The 12,865-nt window shown below is 44.9% G+C and overlaps 1 protein-coding gene and 1 pseudogene across 1 annotated transcript in view; both read left to right on the top strand.

Annotated features, from left to right (window-relative positions):
• DENND1A (DENN domain containing 1A) overlaps positions 1-12,865 on the top strand; it is a 536,242-nt gene that overhangs the window by 272,566 nt on the left and 250,811 nt on the right. The window lies entirely within an intron of this gene.
• LOC126009680 (small nuclear ribonucleoprotein G-like) lies at positions 298-527 on the top strand (annotated as a pseudogene).

The following is a 12,865-nucleotide window of genomic DNA, read 5'->3' as shown; positions in this document are numbered from 1 at the left end:
GATACATAGTGTGAATGTTGCTCCTTTTCATTCTATTCTATCACATGTATTTCCCTCAATTTTTTTTAAGGCCTAATTTTTTCTAAGATGTCTGAATTTGCTATATTTTGCTCATCCTCTTAGCACATATTTAAGCACTTATATGTTTGGCTATTACAAAGGATAAAAAGAACCATTAATATATATTACCACAGCAAATCATGCTATTTAATTCCAGCTAAAAATAATAGCAAAAATAGAGTGTGAGGGATGCCTGGGCTTCATCTGGACATGATGTGAGCTTGCCGAGTAACCACCATGAACAAAGCTCACCCCCCGGAGCTGAAAAAATTTATGGACAAGAAGGTATCATTGAAATTGGATGGTGGCAGACATGCCCAAGGAATACTGTAAGGATTTGATCCCTTTTGAATCTTGTGATAGATGAATACGTGGAGATGGCAACAAGTGGACAACAGAATAATACTGGAATGGTGGTAATACGGGGAAATAGTATCATCATGTTAGAAGCCTTAGAACGGGTATAGACAGCGGTTGTTCAGAAGTCAAAATGCTTTCATATGTTCTTCATTGTATCTTTCTATGATATAAAATTGGGTTGTATACATTTTCTTTTCTTTTCTTTATTTCTTTATTTATTTTTGGTTTTTGGATTACACCTGGCAGTGTTCAGGGGCTACTCCTGGCTCTATGCTCAGAAATTGCCCCTGGCAGGCTCATGGACCATATGGGATGCCGGGATTCGAACCACTGACTTTCTGCATGCAAGGCAAACGCCCTACCACTTGCTATCTCTCCAGCCCTCTGTACATTTTCTTGAATGTTTTTGTTAAATAAAATTTTATTACAGTCCAAAAATATAATAGCAAAAATAGTATATGTTTATACTTTCTAACCTTTAATACTCTGCTTGTAGTAATTACTCATTAAAAGCAACTAATTTTCTGAAGCCTGAGTCATGGTACAATAGTCAGGGCACTTGCCTTGCACACTGCTGACCTGGTTCAATGCCCAACATCCCATATGGTCCTCCGGGTACCTCTAGGAGTGAGTGAACCCTGAGCACAGAGGTAGGAGGAAGCCACATAGGTATGACTCAAAAACCAAAAGAGAAGACAACTTTCCCCTTTTCTTTCTTTTCTGGGGCGGGGGGGGGGGGGGAATTTGGCCACACCAGCGATGCTCAGGGGTTACTCCTGGCTCTCTGCTCAGAAATCACTCCTGGCAGGCACGGGGGACCATATGGGATGCCGGGATTCGAACTACCATTGGTCCTGGGTCAGCACTTGCAAGGCAAACATGCTACCGCTGTGCTATCTCTTTGGCCCCTTAAATTCCACAGTCACTACAAAATGTGAATGGGTTTTTTTGTTTGTTTGTTTTTTGTTTTTGGCTCACACCCATTGGCGTTCAGGGGTTACTCTTGGCTCTGAACTCAGAAATTGCTCCTGGCAGGCTCAGGGGACCATATGGGATGCCAGGATTCGAACCAATGACCTGCATGAAAGGCAAATACCTTACCTCCATGCTATCTCTCCAGCCCCTAAAAGTGGCAAAAGACTGGAAGGTACCCACGGGACTCCAATCACAGAGGTGATTGGATTCAAAGCAACAGATTGCGAAGTAAGCTGAGCTAAAGCCAGTCCCCCTTTTCTTATATATGAAATCTATTTTTATTATTGTGGGTTTTTGTTGTTTGTTTTGATTTTTGGTTCACTCCTGATGGTGCTCAAGGGTTACTCCTGGCTCTGCACTCATGCACTCAGAAATTGCTCCTGGCAGGCTCAGGGGATCATATTGGATGCCAGGAATTGAACCAGTGTTGGTCCTGGGTTGGCTGTGTGCAAGACGAATGCCCTCCCGCTGTATAATCGCTGCGGCCCCTGAAATCTGTTTTCCGATGTGAAATCATATATATATATATATATATATATATATATATATATATATATATATATATATATATACTATATATGTATGTATATATATGTTTTTACCAGGAGGCTTCCACTTGAACCTCCTCTCTCCAACGAGTTTTGAGTTTTTTTGAGGGAAACATAACCAGTAGTTCTGATGGGGATTTGTGACTTATGAGTCACCTAAATAAACACTTGAGCTTGCTCCAGGCTGCCTTATTTTGAGGCACTTTACAAAGATTGATTTTAGCCTTTTGAAGCAAGAACTGCTTCTCGTGGTTTATAATAGATCAATCCGCACAAAGATAGGAACTAAGGAAGGACCGAGGGCTCAGATTTCTGTCGGGAATGCTGGAGAATGACTCTTGTCCTTGGATGCTTCATTCAGATGTACTTTCCTCTGTCCTGAGAGCTGCCTGGGCCATGTCGTGGTTTTGCTCTGTGATTGGGGCCTCCTTTTCAGGTGGTGTATGTTGTGTGTGTGTGTGTGTGTGTGTGTGTGTGTGTGTGAGAGAGAGAGAGAGAGAGAGAGAGAGAGAGAGAGAGAGAGAGAATGCATACACACATTATTGTGTGTGTGTGTGTGTATGGGTGAGAAATGTCGTGTGTGTGTGTGTGTGTGTGTGTGTGTGTGTGTGTGTGTGTGTGTGTGTGCCCTAAATGGGTGAGCAATATCTTGAACACATGAGGTTGCAGACCTGTTGGGATGATTTGAAAACACCTGCAGAACTGGAGACAGTAAGTGCGGCCTCTATACACACCACCCAGCCTGTCCCAAGAGGCATTTTAAACCTGGTTTTATTATTGAGGGAGCACGCTTTACAACATATTCCTGGTGGTTAAACTGACTTCACTTCTACCACCACCCAAGTGTGCAAAATCCCCCACCTTCCCCCACCACCGTCCTTATGTCTATACTCCCCTAGCAAGTCTCACAGACCTGGACCCCACCCTGGCCTGCTTTGAGACCATGTGATTCTGAGCCCTTGACCTAGCCTCTCTGGCCTTCGGTGGATTCATGCCTTCCTGGGGGACCTGATGTGCCTGCCTATAAGAATTCCTAGGAGGTGTACACCAGCCTAGTGCTTACAAAGCTCCAGCACTTGGTAACGCCAGGATACTTGTGTCCCCTCATTGTTGTTACCACCATCATCCTTGTTGTCATCGTCATCACCATTATTGCTATAGCAGTGCTTGATGCTAGAGGGATCCTGGCTCTGGAGGATTGTACTCCACACAGCAGGGCAAGTCATGGTTTTGGGTAATTAATGGGCTCCAGGGAAATCTGCTGCTCTCGGTCTAGTCCATGTCTGCTGCAAGTGACACAGCAGCGGCGATTTTCCTCGGAGTAGGAGGATCTGGCAGGCAAGACAGCTGCCTGTGGCGGAATGCAGCCAGCATGCGGCTTGGCTTGCAAGCGTGCCTGTTCCACTTTCCTCGAAACCCTCAGTTTCATTTCCTAAACTGTTGGATAAATGGCCTGGTGAGAGCCTTGCTCCATCCTGGGAGGTAACTTGAGAGGTGTTTCCGGTCTGCCTTTGCTGCCAGCTCTGGAGTTAGAAGGTCCTGCTTCGGCCCCAAAAGAGGCCCCGGGCCTCAGCTGTCTGGAGCAATCTCTGGCCTTATCACTTATTTTAATGTTCCCTGTGCAGGGTCACTCTTGGACGTGGTGCTCTGGGCAATCTCACCCAGAATGCTTCCCTTCCTTTACTTAACCTCTGACCTGTGAAAACAAGAGTTAATCAAGAGTTCTAAGGTAGCGAAGAGGAAGGGGAAGTGTTTGGTTACAAATTAAATATGAACAAGTCATAAGTCATAAATCCCTAGTAGTGCTACCAGTTGTGTGTCTCAAGTTGCATGTGGTATGGAGTGTTTGGGTTATAAATTCAAGTTCAGGGAGCTTTGATGGCTTGGGAGCATGGGGGGAAGGTGCTGACTTAGTTTTTATTTTTGCCCTAAAGTCTTTGCCTTCTAAAATGTCACTTTTATGGGCCAGCTTCTTTTCTCTCTCTCTCTCTCTCTCTCTCTCTCTCTCTCTCTCTCTCTCTCTCTCTCTCTCTCTCTCTCTCTCTCTCTCTCTCCTCTCTCTCTCTCTCTCTCTCTCCTTTCCTCTTTCTCCTTTTCTCTCCTTTCTATTTCCTTCTCTCCCTCCTCTCGCTCTTTCTCTCTCTCTCTCATATGTGCTGCTCTGTGAATTGAGACAGAACTGCTTCCCTGGAAGAAGTGAAGCATATGGAAAAAGTTGCCAAGGAAAGGCATTGAAGCATAGAGCGTAAATGGGTTTAAGAGACAGCCAGACACTTTTATAGAGAGATTTGCGATGGAATAATCTAACATTCAGGCAAAGATCTGGGGTGGAAATGAACTTAAATGGGTGCTATTCATGGAAAACTGATGCCCTGTATAATCTAGGATTTCCTTAATTGTCACCAGGAGCATACATTTAAAGCTTTATAATTTAAATTTAAAAAGGCAACGCAGTCTTGTTTAAGTACCCATGACACAGGCGATGGATTTTCTAGCTATGAGTTCTTAAAAACATACATCAAAGGTGGCAGAGGCATATTGAATCCCGACATGAAGCTCTGAGGGCTTAAAATATCTTTTCTGCTCTGTTTGATGGAAACATTTTTATTTGAGCCATTTCTATTTGTGTTTCTGCATGTAACATGCACGCTAATTCCTAAAGCAATAAAGAACTGACACATGACTAGTATCCCTGGAGCCAGCAGAGTAAGAAAACACACGCAACTGTTGGGACACAGCCAAAATTGGGTTGCTCTGAACCCAGAGAGCTTGGGGACGGCGGTGCTTTTAGAGAAAAGTTTTCTTTTCTAAGGGCATTGCAGTGAGAGCCACAAGATAGCACAGTTTAAATCCAACTCTCTGGCTCATCCATTTAACTTGATCATATTGTACAACTAATCTTTTTAGGGGGGATTGGACCACACCTGGTGGTGGCACTCAGGGGTTACTCCTGGCTCTGCATCAGATATCACTCCTGGCAGGCTCAGGGGACCACATGGGATGACGGGAATTGAACCAGAATTTATCCTGGGTTGGTCGAGTACAAGGCAAATGCCCTACCACTGTGCTATCACTCCTGCCTCAATGTACAACGAATCTTGAGTTGGATTTGGAGATCAGACTGGTTTCCTGACTCCATTCTGCGTAGCAGTTGTGAGGTCCTGGAGAACTCGCTTCTTGGCTCTGAGATTCCGTTTTCTGATTTGTAGATGGAATGAAAATTCAGTACGGAGTTGCTTTCAAGAAACTCAAGAAATTTAAAGCACACCAGACTTGATCATTGCCTTCCTCTTCTGCTTTCCCTACTAGATTTTTCTATTCAGCTCTACCAGCAGATAAATAGCAAATGGGCTCTTTGTGGGGAACTTGATTTGCTGTTTGCTTCCCAAAGGAGGGCAGGACTTGTCCTTAGCCAGTTTTCCCATTATTGTATATGCATTTTTTAAAAGTAGAGATAATGAGAAAATTCTCTGCTTAAAAATGTTTTCTCAGTAGAGATGATGATGAGAAATTTTCTACTTAAAATTTTTTTAAGATGATAAGAGATGAAGAAAATTCTCTTTTAGCTGATGAAAGATTCCATCAGCTAGACATTGTTTAGAACCTCAGAACCTGTTCTGTTACACTTAAATTAGCCACTATTGCTGGTAGTTTAAGCTATAAATGAAGATGCTCTGAATGGGGTCCAGGTCCCAGAGCTGTGGGCAGCATCCAAATTCTCCTGGGAAGTCAGGAAAAGGCATGTCTCAGTCTCTTTGGACTTAGTGGAAGGTGTTAGAATGGCACAGTTTGGCAAGGCAGGTGTCGTGATGTCCAAACTCTGTCCCAGCTGCAGCCTGGAGAGTATATGTGCTTGTCTCTGACTGTCTAGACATCCTGTCATAGAAAAGGCAATGACAACTCCACTAGTAGGAAGCAATGGTACACACCCTCTGAAGGAGAAAAGAACCCAGTCTCCAAAATCCAGGCCAACTGAGGTTCAGGTAGATTCATAGAAGTGCAGGTGTTTTATATGGGGTTTTGGTGTTTTCTCCTAATGCAGAATAATATTTCTACTCATTCGTATAGGTGATTTACCTTCCTGCATAGATGTAATTGGAATCACCCTGGGATGTTAATTATGGTCATAAATCAGGGAGTCTTGAGCTTAACTGGGTGCCATAATACCAAAACAGTTTGAGATTTGTAGCTGTGAGCAACGCACAATGCTCAGATTGTATGAGACAGGCTCTGAGTTCCCAGAAGACTTTTGCTTTTATGGTGCTTCCTCGGACTTTTGGTCCCCAAGCAGCAGTAGGAATTCATCAGGGAGCTACACTGGTTGCTCAGCTCTAGGTACCATCTCATCTGACTCTCCCTCCCACATTACATGCCAGCATCGACATTGGTTCAGACGCAGAGAATTGAGTACAGGTCAGAGCTGGGACCCAAACTAATGCTCCCAATTCTGGTTCGTGGGAAATCAATGCCAGAAATGTCCCTTCCAGTGGAAAGATGTCCTAAATGTCTCTGTCTTGGCACTGGCTCTGTGCTGCAACCTCGGCCTGCCACTGGGGCTATCTCTCTCATGAGACTCAAAGCTTGGCGTGTTGGCACCTGTGTATTATTTCCATGCACTTTGTACTGTGAGGCACACTGGATGGGTCTGAGAAAATGTGGAGCTGTGAAAGGTGCATGATTGGCAGGGAAAAATAGTGAATGTGGTACATTTGGACTATTAATGTTGCCTTGTTTTAAATTCCCAAGAAGTGTTCCTTGATATCCATGATGAGCTCCAGAGAAGGTGTCTTTATTTTCCTCAGAGACAGCCAGTCTGTCGGGGCAGTAGCTTGAGCACTGCAGACCAGCCCTCCAACCTGGTGGGCCTTGTCATCAGTATACAGGAGTGCCTGGAGGCTGTGCATAATTTGGTGGGTGTGCCACCACAGGAATACCTAGTGGCTTCATATGGTGGTGTGGATAAATCTTAAGGACAAAGGAATACCTGGTGGTTGTGTGTGATGTGTGTGTTATAGATATGGGAAAACCTGGTGACTGTGGTGTGGTGAGTGTATCTTATTAGACACAGGAATGCCTGGTTGGCTGTGACTGGTGTGGTGGGTGTATCTTATAGGAATGTCCAATGACTATCTTTGATGGGTGGATGTGCTTTAGAGAAAGAGCCCAGTGTGGTTGGCATTTAGGGCTTCTTTGCTTCCCATCTCTACTTCTGAGAGACCTGAGGAATTTACGATCAGGTGACAGGAACATTAATTTTGGAGCCAGACAGACTGCAAAGGACAGAGCACATGCTTTCTTTATATATGGGAATCCCAGTTTCCTTTTCTGGTACCAAATAGCCCCTTCTGCCTGCTGGAAATAGTCCCTAAGAAGAGAGTTGGGAGCCCTTGGCACAGATAAGTGGTCCCTAATCAAAACAAAGATTTTTCTCTTCAGTAAATTGGGGGAGAACTTCCTAAGGAGGAAGAAAAGGAGGTTAGAGAGGGGATTAAGACAAATGTGGAACAGGTTGGTGGATGGAGGAGCCTAATGCACTGATGTATGAGCAGAATGTAGGAAAGTTTTATTTTATTTTTTTATTTTTATTTTTTATTTATTTATTTATTTATTTATTTATTTATTTATTTATTTATTTATGGTTTTTGGGTCACACCTGGCAGCACTCAGGGGTTTCTCCTGGCACTACGCTCAGAAATTGCCCCTGGCAGGCATGGGGGACCATATGGGATGCCAGGATTCGAACCACTGTCCTTCTGCATGAAAGGCAAATGCCTTACCACTGTGCTATCTCTCTGGCCCTGGAAGTTTTATTTTTATTTTTTTATTTTTGGGGTGAGACCCAGTAGTATTCAGGGCTTCTTGCTCTCTACTCAGGGGTCACTCTTGATGGAACACAGGAGACTATATGGGATGCCAGGGAATGACGCTGGGTCATCTGCCTGCAAGCAGGAACAAAAGGTGTGATTTCCCTGCATTGGATAGATTGGCCAGAGCAAAAACTCATCAGTGATCTCCTGCCTCAGAGATCCTCTTTGGACATTTGCTCACACTTTTCTAGTTATTTGTCATCAATCTTAGTGTTCCACTGGTAGGGGTGATGTTTGATCTGGGTTATTTTCCCAACTAAAATGCTGCCTCTTAAATTAGGATCAAGAGTTGGCCAACTGTTACTCTCACTGTAGTGGGAATGGGCTGAGTGGATGTGATAGAGGTGAGCTATTCCCATCACAGTGTTCAGTGATTGACTGAATGTTTGCCACATGTGTTGAGGGCCTATCGTTTTCCTGCACCAATATCCTTGTTTATATGGAGGTGATGTTAATGAAAAGACATTATACATTATAGAGTCTCAATATAGAAAGTCCAACCGGAGAGATAGCATGGAGGTAAGGCGTTTGCCTTTCATGCAGAAGGACGGTGGTTCGAATCCCAGCATCCCATATGGTCCCCCGTGCCTGTCAGGAGCGATTTCTGAGCATAGAGCCAGGAGTAACCCCTGAGCACTGCTGGGTGTGACCCAAAAACAAAAAAAAAAAAAAAAAAAAAAAGAAAGTCCAAGAAGGGGGCCGGAGAAGATAGCATACCAGTAGAGCATTTGCTTTGCACGCAACCATCCCAGGAAGAACTCTGGCTCGATTCCCGGCATCCCATATAGTCCCTGAGCTTGTCGGGGGATTTCTGAGAGCAGAGCCAGGAATAACCCCTGAGCACCACCAGGTGTGACCCAAAAACCAAAAAAAAAAAAAAAAAAAAAAAGAAAAAAAGAAAAAAAGAAAAAGAAAAGTTCAAGAGGACACAGTGTTCTGGGAATAAAATTCATTGGAGTCTGGAGTGGATAGAGAGAGATTACCTTGCATACAGCTGACCTAGGTTCTGTCTCTTTTTTCTTGATTTTTGGGCCACACTCAGTTATGTTCAGGGGGTTAATCCTGGCTCTGCACTCAGACACCACTTGGGGGGCTTGGGAGATATGGGATGCCGGGAATTGAACTTAGGTAGGTTGCATGCAAGGCAAACGCCCTACCTGCTGTGCTATCATTCTGGCCCCCTGGGTTCGGTCTCTGGCATATGTATCATACCCGTGAATGTGCAGGGTTAAGCCCTGAGCATCGACAGGTGTAGTTCCCAGACAAAACAAAAAAAGCACTTATTTGTGAGGAAAATTAAATTCTTCCATAATAATGGGGGTGAAAGTTTAATTTAGAATTTTCGCTAGGAAAAAATATGATTGGGGGGGAGGGTTTGGGTCATACCCGAGGGCACTCAGAGGCTACTACTGGCTCTGTGCTCAGAAATCGCTCCTGGAAGGCACAGGGAACCATATGGGATGCCGGGATTCGAACCACTGTCCATCCTGGATCAGCTGCTTGCAAGGCAAATGCCTTACCGCTGTGCTATCTCTTTGGCCCAAAATATGATTGATTTTTAAAAATAAATGTGTTTGGGGCCCAGAGAGATAGCACAGTGGCGTTTGCCTTGCAAGCAGCCGATCCAGGACCAAAGGTGGTTGGTTCGAATCCCTGTGTCCCATATGGTCCCCCGTGCTTGCCAGGAGCTATTTCTGAGCAGACAGCCAGGAGTAACCCCTGAGCACTGCCAGGTGTGACCCAAAAAACAAAAAAAGTAAAAAAATAAAAATAAATAAATGTGTTTAAAAAATCTACGTTTGGGGGGCCGGAGAGATAGCACAGCAGTAAGGCATTTGCCTTAGGTGCAGAAGGACGGTGGTTCAAATCCCGGCACCCCATATGGTCCCCTGAGCCTGCCAGGAGCGATTTCTGAGCATAGAGCCAGGAGTAACCCTGAGCACTGCCGGGTGTGACGCCCCCCCCCCCAAAAAAAATCTAGCTTTTGTTCCAACAATATGTTATTGTTAGAAAGAAAAAATAATCAAATGACTAGGGAGTAGTACAATATGTGATAAAATGACTCAATTTCTGAGATCATAACTTCATACCTGACACCTAATCATAAAAAATGTCATTTTCCCTCATCCATCTGAAGATTTGGTCTATTTCCCACAAACTCTCCCACCCTGGGTAAGTTCAGTTGTTGTGCCATCTGCCCACCATCCTTGGTTTGGATTTTTCTCTCTGTCACTGTGTCTTGTCAAGGCATTTTCCTCCCCTCTCCCATTTCCCCTATCCTTACCCTGTGTCTCTTCCATGGGCATTAGGGAGTCTCACTTCTGCTGCAGGGCTGGAGTTTGAGCTATGTTCTTTGGATGTGTATTTGAGCAACTGTGATGCTGACAGAGGAGCCGGGACCTATGCTCGATTGAACCAGAAGGACTGATGAGGCCTTAGCATCTGAGAAATTGAATCTGAGAGTTGGCATTCGAAGGTATACCAGCTCCTGAGGTGTCAGCTAGGGCTGGTTAACTCAAGCCCATGTTCTCATCAGGATAGGCCATGCTGCTCTATGGGTCTGGGACGAGTGGAGGGGCCCCATATGTGTGTGCACAAAGCGGGAGGTTATGGGAACCTAAATATTGACTATCAAGCAGCCTTAGCCAAAGAATGCTCTCCCACATGTATGCTTCCTCATTTTTCTGTTCATGTCACCTTTAGAAATTAAAGGATCTTGTTGGGTGATAATGTGTGCCCCCAAGACCAATGACAGTCAGGAAATCAGAACTTCCATGATGGGCATGACTCACCTCAGTTGTTTCTGCCCAGGCCATTTCCAGTGATAGACTAAGAGTCAACCCCGGACCTCCTCCCATGAGCCACACCCCCCAACCCTCCAAACCTATGTTCTTCAAGGTTCACTTAATAAAGGTTGGTTTTCCAGGAGTGTGCTGAGTAATTTCCTTTCTCACTGAGGGCTGTAGGCTAAGTAAATCTGGAAACCTTTGGCATAGACTCATTGATTTCTTTTACTTATTAGAACTGACTTATCATTCTTTGTTTTGGTGCTCAAGTGTCACAGCATTTCCTTGCTGATTGGTATGTCCTGGTGGCTTGTCTTGATCACATGCTAATCATTGATCTTTGAGGGGGTCCTCCCCAGTAGTGTTCAGGGGCTGGTGGGATCTTGCCTATCAACTTGATGAACAGCACAGAGTTTGATGTGATGCTGCTTTAGCACAGTAGCATTTGGAACCATGTAGTGTCTGTATCAGGTCTTCATCCATGCACAGAATGCACTCTACCCCTTGTAACTAAAATCCGCACCTCAGCACTGCATTTTCTTTCTGAGCCCGATGTATTCCCCAACTGCTGCCCTGCAGGCAGACCTTTCTTTAAGGTACCCTAGGTCCTTTCACAGAATGCAAAATCTAAGCACTAAGTGTTTCATAATTAGAGTGTTGGGTGTCTCTGCTCTCACGCTCTCTCAGTGGCTAGAGCTAGAAAAAAAAAATATATATATATGTGCTCATATATTACATACATACATGTCTATATATTGTATATAAATACATACATACATGCATGTACCAATGCATGACGTATTTGTCTGTCAAAGTTATTGCACTCAGTTAAATCTTGTTCCAGTTCTACACAGATTCTATTCCCATCTCTCCCTCTGTATTTGTGACTCTTTTCCATAAGTAGCAGGTCTGATTCCCATCATAAGTATACTTTTTTTTATGAGTCTTGACCTATCTATGGGCAGTAGCCCCCTTCTTGCTGGCTGCCCCACGCCTCCCACCTGGACTCTAACCCTCTAGCTGACACCTCTGTACCCCCCCCCCCCACCAGCAACTTTCTCTGCTGCTTGTGTTCTGCTCATGGCCACCTCTCAGGTGGAGATGACACTGAATGAGATATTGGAACCTTCCAGATGCTCTTACTCCTCTTGGGTGCTATCACCAGAGCAGCCAACTGCTTTCTCCTGATTTAGGTGTTTTTCTTTACTTGTGTCAGTCATGCCTTTGCCTATTTTGACACCTTCCTTATCCTTGTAGGCCTTCCCCTCCTTTCCTACCCTGCTCAAACTGACCCCTGGCTGGGGACTCTCCTCCCTTCAAGGCTGCGGTTGCAGCTGAGGTGCCTCCAAGTGGATGTCCCCCTCTCCTTCCTGAATTCTGACTCCTGTTCCCATCTCCTGCACTCTGGGAAGCCTCTTTCTTCAACTTGGTCTGCTTCTCTGCCACCGTATCCCATTTCTCCTATTTCTCCCCTCTGCCCTCTCCAAACACACTTGCCCTCTTGTTTTGGGATATTGAAGTGGAATTTCATCTTACACAGCTCAAGAATGTCAACCATATATATGATATGTACACACACACACACACACACACACACACACACACACAAAACAAGCATTTTGACTGTCATTCAGTGGAGCTAGGTGAGAAGCATGAGGCATCTGTCCTGAGTTCACAAGCAAAAGGTTCACCAGGCTGGTAGCTTGTTTTGTTCTGTTTTGCTTCTGGGCCACACCTGGCAGTGTTCAAAGGTAATTACTGACTCTGCACTTATGAATCACTGAGCATCCTGGCAGTTCTTGAGGGGACTATCTGAGATGCTGGGGATCGAACTTCGGGTTGACCACATGCAAGGCAAAACCCTCTCCACTGTGCTATCCCTCTATTCCCAGGTTGGCAGGTTTGAGGACAAGCTAAATTGGAGGATCCAGTTTTGTGTTAATACATACCATGTCTGTAGGGGGATGGAAGCAAATAAAGGGCTTTTCACGGCTGATTTTAACCATGGTCTTTGGTGGTGAGAGACGGAGCACCTTTCTTTTGTAAAGTACTGAGAAATACTTGCTCAAAAGTATTGAGGAAGAGGAGAGGATACAAGACAGAGTAACAAGTAACATGCTCAAGAGAGAGCAAGGGCTTCTCCATAGGCAGAGCGAGCCTGGGTACTCAGCCCAGTGTGAAAGCAAGCAAGTGCATCAGGAGGGAAGATGCAGGTGACCTGTGCTCAGACACCTTGGAGCCAGGCAGCACATGGGCCCCGGGCACTTTT

Source organism: Suncus etruscus, chromosome 5, assembly GCF_024139225.1.
Source record: "Suncus etruscus isolate mSunEtr1 chromosome 5, mSunEtr1.pri.cur, whole genome shotgun sequence".
Taxonomy (NCBI): Eukaryota; Metazoa; Chordata; class Mammalia; order Eulipotyphla; family Soricidae; genus Suncus; species Suncus etruscus.
Note: the sequence above shows the minus strand (reverse complement) of the source record. Positions and strands in the feature narration are given on the sequence as shown.